Source organism: Octodon degus, unplaced genomic scaffold (assembly GCF_000260255.1).
Source record: "Octodon degus isolate 3935 unplaced genomic scaffold, OctDeg1.0 scaffold00152, whole genome shotgun sequence".
Classification (NCBI taxonomy): domain Eukaryota; kingdom Metazoa; phylum Chordata; class Mammalia; order Rodentia; family Octodontidae; genus Octodon; species Octodon degus.
This window is the reverse complement of record NW_004524728.1, coordinates 5,507,665-5,514,563: the sequence shown is the minus strand read 5'-3', so window position 1 is coordinate 5,514,563 and position 6,899 is coordinate 5,507,665. Positions and strand designations below refer to the sequence as shown.

General features: G+C 36.2%; 1 pseudogene; it reads right to left on the bottom strand.

Moving 5' to 3' along the window:
- Positions 1-3,867: 3,867 nt before the first annotated feature.
- On the bottom strand, positions 3,868-4,695 carry LOC101585927 (annotated as a pseudogene).
- Positions 4,696-6,899: the final 2,204 nt, after the last annotated feature.

Below are 6,899 nucleotides of genomic sequence, written 5' to 3'. Positions count from 1 at the left end.
ACGGAATGTCTTCAAGGTCACAATTTGGACAAAATATTAATTTCTATCTGGTCTACAGTCCACATCTTGAGTCAATTCCCTGTGCAGCTTTTATATCAGAAAAGACAAAATGTCCCTATTTTAACTTTGCAACCCCATTTAGTCATTTTTAGAATAGAATATTAATATCCAAAAACAATTTTAAGAAAACATTTTTGTTCAGCACAGGGAACAGAAGTTCATTCGCATTACCTCGTGCATAGTTAACATGATATACATGCTAAATCCCTCTGTATCTAGAAATAGATATGCAAATGGTTTGCTCAGAAAAGGAAAGGACGTTAGGGGCAAAGAATTAGGATTCAGGCATCTCCAAAAACTGTTATGATGCTTTTTTAGCTGTAGTTTATCTCTACTCCAGCATTTATTGGCTGTCCTAGCTTAGCTCTTTTTCCTGGCTTCACCTTTCACTTACACTTCTGCTTGTTCCTTTATTCTCTCCCCATATCTCTGGCCTTCTCACATGTTCTTGGTTGCCTGTGATTGTCTGGCCAAAGAAAAGTTCTAATCCAATAAAATATGAATAGCAGTAGGAAGAAGGAGATGACTCACTAGATAAAGGGAAGGCCTAAAGGCACCACCTATGCCTAGAGGTTGACTGGGACAGAAGCCCTCAACAAACACTCATTAGTAGGAAGATTTGTTTTTGAAGGAGACTGAAAACAAGGAAGCCTCCTGAGGGCAGGCCTGTGAGGTATGTTATAGATAACAGCAGAGATGAAGTGCATGTTGAACTCTTCTTCGCTACTTATCCTATCCATTCAAAGGAATGAACTTTATTGAGACCTCAATCATAACTAATATAGTGAAACTTTAGTTATAGGGAAATAATTCTGCAAATATAGTATGCAGTCAGCACAAGTTTGTCAGGAACAGCATAATTCTCATACTACCTGAGGTCAACATTGCATGTTATACTGAAAATCAGGTGTGAAAAAAAATTAAAGACTCAGACTAAATAACTTCCACTAATGACTCCTGTGATCAGTGTAAGGAAAAATTCTTTTAAAGTGATATTCTGTATATGGCTGTGTGTGCTCCACTATTTCCAGAATGACATATTACTTATTTTATGTCACCTATACAAATCCAATGAGGCTTTGAAATCTCCTGACAGATAGTATGAATATAATTATGCTATGGGGAGAATCAAATGACAAGAAAAACTATTGTGATGGGAATTCACTGCCTGTGTCTTTGAGGATTAGGAAATAAGAAACGTCCAAGTGCCCAAGGTTTCAGGAACACCAAAGACCAGACAGACCAATGCTAGGACCTTCAGACTGAGAAGATTGTACAGAACAACTCATAACTAATAGAAGTGAAAAATCTGATTATTTCACCAGAATGCATTATTCATGAAATATTCTACTGATTTTTGTATAATAATAAGTTTTGAGCATGCTAGAGATCTGAAGCATGCACCGTACTCTTTTATTTGAAATCTGTTGGTGGGATGGGGAGACAGGAAGATGGTAGTACCTTCCCAGTATCTTCACAAAGCATTCTGACTTCTACCATTTAAATAATAAAACTTTTGCTGAAGGACAAGTTGGAATGCCTAACAACTGGAACTACATTAGTATTGACAAGTAACCAATATTGCAGATCTCTTGACAAGTTCAGGATTTATAGTATTTATTCTTGAATATACTGGATGCATCTATTGCCCCTTATTCCTCTGCAGTTAGCTCATTGACAAACATATACCCTGAAAGGCAGAATTATGAACAAAATATGTGAAAGAAATTCTAATAAAAATTTATAAAATCTTATATAATTCATGATATAGGCAAATGACCACATAAAAGCTTCTTTCATAAGTAAAATATTATAAATTCAGTAAAAAAAATCAGTATAAAACAAAGCAAACATGAAAAAGACAAGTCATGATAAAAATTATTCAGTTTATATTATACAGTTAATTATAGCAAAAATGCAAAAGTTTTGTTGCTTCAAAACACAACTTAAGTTTTAAACTGCATTACTTGAAATTTTGGGGTACCAGGGAGATAGTTCAGTGAAACAAGTGCTTCCCTGGCAAGCACAAGGGCCTGAGTTCAATCCCTGGTTCTGCAAAAAAAAAAAGAAAAGAAATTTTGTACTGAATTCTGTATTTTGTAAAAATAAATAGTACTATTTAATTTTTTAAAGTAGTTTTATCAGTAGCTAACCAACTCCCCTCCTCCCACCATCATTCTCAAGCCCTATAGCAGCTCAGCAATCCCTCTGATGCTTCTAGACGTCTCAGGCCAAAGTCAGATGTGCTGATACTGAAGACTTGACAATAGACTGTTGATGATGATGGATATGGAAGCCACTTATCACCATCACTCCTGTTCTAAAGGTGAGGGTTGCCCCTGTACTCTTGGCTGTGTCCTCTAAATCCAACACTTCCTTGTGTATTAATTTTTGTCCACTGTTCTATTATGTGTTCTCTTTCATCAAACAGTCTGTCAGGTATTTTTTATGGTTTCAGAGGCCTATACCAGACATTGATATATGGGTGCCAGACAACTTCATCTGCAGACATTATTCTGAATTCATCTATGGACAGTATTTTGGCCACAGAATAACAAAATCTTTCTCAGTTTATTGTGCTTCAATTCAGCTGTGAAAAGTCCACCTGGGAAGAATTTCTCAAAATTATATGTGGCATATTTCACTCTATTTTCAAGGTAAGTTCTTCTTGCTTCTTCATGAATTTAGGACATTGGTGCTCCAACCTACTCAACAATTTTATTTCACATAACAACATAGTCTGTACCCAGGAGCAGAATACTATCTTCAATCATTTCTCCAGTGAGTTCCCCAAGTGACCACAAGTCAGTGTTTTGATTGCAGTCCACAGAAGATCTTGAGTGCTCCACAGTAGCAAGTTACTAATAAGATATTAGTTCAACAATTGTTCCTGCAGTCCTTGCCAGTCCAAAGTCAAGAATTTTCCAAATGCCTTCTCATTTCACTGCTATATTACTTGGCTTTAGGTCTCAGAGAATAATTCCAGCAGAGTGAAGGTGCTAGATTCTGTACATTATCAGTAGGAAAGTAAGACATTCTTTCATGATCAAGGTCTACCTGAAACACTAGACAAGAATTTGTATCCATGAGCTTCACGACAATATAAATATCTTGAATTTTTTCTAGGGATTTCTGTGGTATGAAAACATTCAAAAGGCCAATATTTTTGTGGTTAACACATTTCATAAAACCTGGCTCTCTAGGCTCACTTAACATGAGTTTCATTCTGAACTAACTAGCTTAGCTTCTTTTTCTATTGTTTTTCACCATGACCCTTTAATTCAGATCACAAAACTTGAGATGCACATCTAATACATAACCTTCTTATATTATTGAACTGCACATAAAGTTTCTTTTCAGGGCATCAGTGCAACTAAGTTGGAATTATCTCAATAAACTTCTAATGCCATTCTTAAAGTATTATAAATAGACAATATTCAGAATAAACTTAAACATTATTTTTAGGACTAATGATAAATGATGATAAAGAATAGCTTCAGCAGATTTCCTAGTCCTAGACCCCCAAATTAAGTTTGCACTGACTTTAAATACTGGTGGATGTTTAGGAATGAGAGATTTGTGTTGCCGAGTACCCACTCTTTAACGCAAAGACTTATGTTTACTTTTTCAAATGATTCAATCTCGCTAACACATAAACCCTTAGCAGACTTCTAATAAAAGACCAATTCATAAAACTGGGCCATTTTAATGTTTTTACAATTTAGTAAATAGTTTTCTTGATGAATGTAGCCATGAGAGTTGTTCAGCAGTATTTAAGCTATGATTTTCCTTATTGGTCTGTAGTCTTCAATAAGTGTGAGAAGTTACTGTCTGAAACATCTGTGAAACTAGTAAGACTGCACTGATGCATCCATCATTTTCAGGATTGTTGGTTACCTGGGCATATTTACCCCAAATAACCTTGCCTCCTTGTGTCACAAGGCCTAACTCATTCACGTTCACTTCAGTCTCTGTTCCTTTGGTAATAACACCCAAAGTTGTATACAGTGGCAATGAAGGATTCTTTTTCACCCCAAGTATTTGCAGGCAAAAGGTGGCTTTCAGTTCAGGATGTGTTACATGGGCCTTCTTAAAACGTAAGCCCATTGGCCTAATGAATCTTTCATATTTAGGTGGTTTCCTTGTAAATCTATCTCCAACAAAGCAAAATTTAGGAACCAACCTTTTCCATGCCTTCTTTTTTCTCTTTCCAGTTTGAATAACTTTTAATACTTCCGTTTCTCCTTGGGCATGAACTTTGGGCAGAGGAACTTCCCATTTTCCCCCCTTTTTTTTTTTTTTTCATTTTTGTTTACTCATGTTGGAAAGTACTTTTGCATGAGACTGTCCTTCTCTGTCCAGCAGGTAAGCAAGTCCTGCTCTTTGTGCAGTCTTTTCATCACTCTTTTGTTTAGTGTTTCTCTTTTCATGCATTTTGATAGTCTTCTTCATTTGTGTTTTCTCTGCATGGCACTGTTTGTGGTAGAGCTTAGCCTTCAGGCCAACCTTTTTTTCTTTTTTCCTTCTTTGAACATTCATGAGCTCTCAACTTTTCTTCTTTCTCTTTTCCTCATGGTAATCCAAGTGGTACCCATAGCATTTACAGTGTAATTCAATATATTCATTCTGTGACATGATGACAGCAGCAGAGCCACCACAGGCAGCCTCAGGTGTGCAAAGAAAAGTCCTAACTTTGGGGTGTCCCAGACACACGAACTCTCTTTTTCTATTTTAAAGAAAATAAAAAATTTAAAAATCATACAGAATTTCAAAACAAGATGATAGGAAATTAACAATTCGTGTTGTGTTGCATATTGTGGTCTTCAGAATAATTGTTCAGATTACCAGATGTACATATGCAAAATTTATGAAATAATTAATCATTAACTACTCCTCTCAATAAACCAATAGGAATGAATAGTAATATATGATAATTTCCTGCTCAAGCATAAACAGCTAAATTATCACTGCCCTGATTGACCATGACTGAATCCCCACAACAACAGCTTATTTTTCCAAAGATCACTCCTTCCTTCTCCCCACTTCAGCCCTGGATACCACTTCCTTTTACCTTTTCCTGCCCACCAAGGAAGAATCCAATCAACCCCTTGTTTGTCACTGCCCCCATCCCAGTTGTTCTTTCCTTTTGAGTAGTTTATAAATCAGAACACTTCTATTAGGAATGGCATTTTAAACTAGCTATGCATACTATTACCCAAGCTTCTGGGTTTATAGTTTAAGTTTTCAAATTGTTTCAGGACTGTGAATGTGAACTTTCAACTTCTAGTCTATAAAATTTTCTTGTTTCTTCCCATGATAGAAAGCAATTAATTATAAATAGCATCATCCAAAACTTTACAAAGACTCCTAAAGAATACCAAATAGTGATGGAGAAGCCAACTATCCCACTCTTTGTGTATTTTATATCTCTAACATTAAATACCATTCCAAAGGGTGCTGCAGGTCAAGACTTCCAATGTGTTTTTATAAGTCCTGAAAGAAACACAAAGGCACAAATTCCAGGGTTAACTCCTGTTTTGTGTAGTCTGTTTCCATTATGGATTAACTAAATATAATAAATATCAGAGAGATGGTATGAACAGATTATTATTTTGAGCAGATAATCTCTATAATGGGGTTAATGAGATACTGAAGGAAGAGAGACTGAAAGAGAACAGTTAAGGTGCATTACAATAGCTTTGGTAAGATGACTGTCTTCCTCAGAAAGTGGTACTGGGGATGGAAAGAAGCATAAGCCACAGCTATTTAATGTAGGTAAAAATGAAGATGCTAAAGCTAGTAAGATAGTACAGTAGAAAGGAGTAGGTTGACCAAGTAAAGGATGCTGACTGATAGGAAGACAAGTGAATAGCTGGTGAATTCAGGGATTTAGACATCTTTAGTTAAGGTAAGAAATACAGGTGGATCAGGGGATTTTTTTCTGTAGAGAAATAATATAATTCATCTTATTTTGAACACATTGCATTTGATTTTTCAAGAAATTGATATGAAACTTTCCAGAAGGAAGAGTAAGTCTGGATCTGAAGCTTAAAATAGACTTTGGAACTGGTCATATGAATTTAGTGCATTCTAGCCTTTCCAATTTGATTTTTTATTTTCAATAAAGAAAATTAGCCAAATACAATGCATGTTTCTTTCTTTCTTTGATCATTCGTCCTTAAATCAAAGATTAGTTCTTTTTTCCCCATATTTCCTAAAACAAAATTGGCATGGGGGAAAAGACAATCTCAAAAGATTACATCATAATGGCTTCATTCACTTCTCAAAAGATGATAAAATGTAATTTTTGAAACGGGGAATCAGTTTAATGAATTATTACTAGAGGTAGGGCCGGGGTCACTGGAGGGAAACAACTGATAACTTCCTGCCCTGCTTGGAGGGAGTAAAGGGAGAGAAATTGAGCAAAAATAAACTAAAAGAAAATAAGAGAATGAAGATCAACTACACACAAAAAAAACAATGAAATATTAGAACTGAGCAGGCTGGCCAAATAGTTCAGTGGATTAAAGTACCTGCAAGCAGGTGGAGAGGTCAGGGGTTTGATCCCAGGCCTGCTGTGCCAGCCTTGCCCCCGGGGCACACCGAGACCAGCTGAGACCAAGCGTGGTGGTGCACGCCTGTAATCCCAGCTCTCGGGAGGCTGTAAACAGGTGGATCACTATGAGTCCGATCTAGCAGGGAGAACCTGAACACCCTGTAGACCCTTCTCTAAAATAAAAAAATGTATATATCAGAACTGAACCAAACCCCTGAATAAATGGACTTAGTAGATATCTACAGTGTTTCATCAGCAAATCAGAATACATATTCTTCTTAGC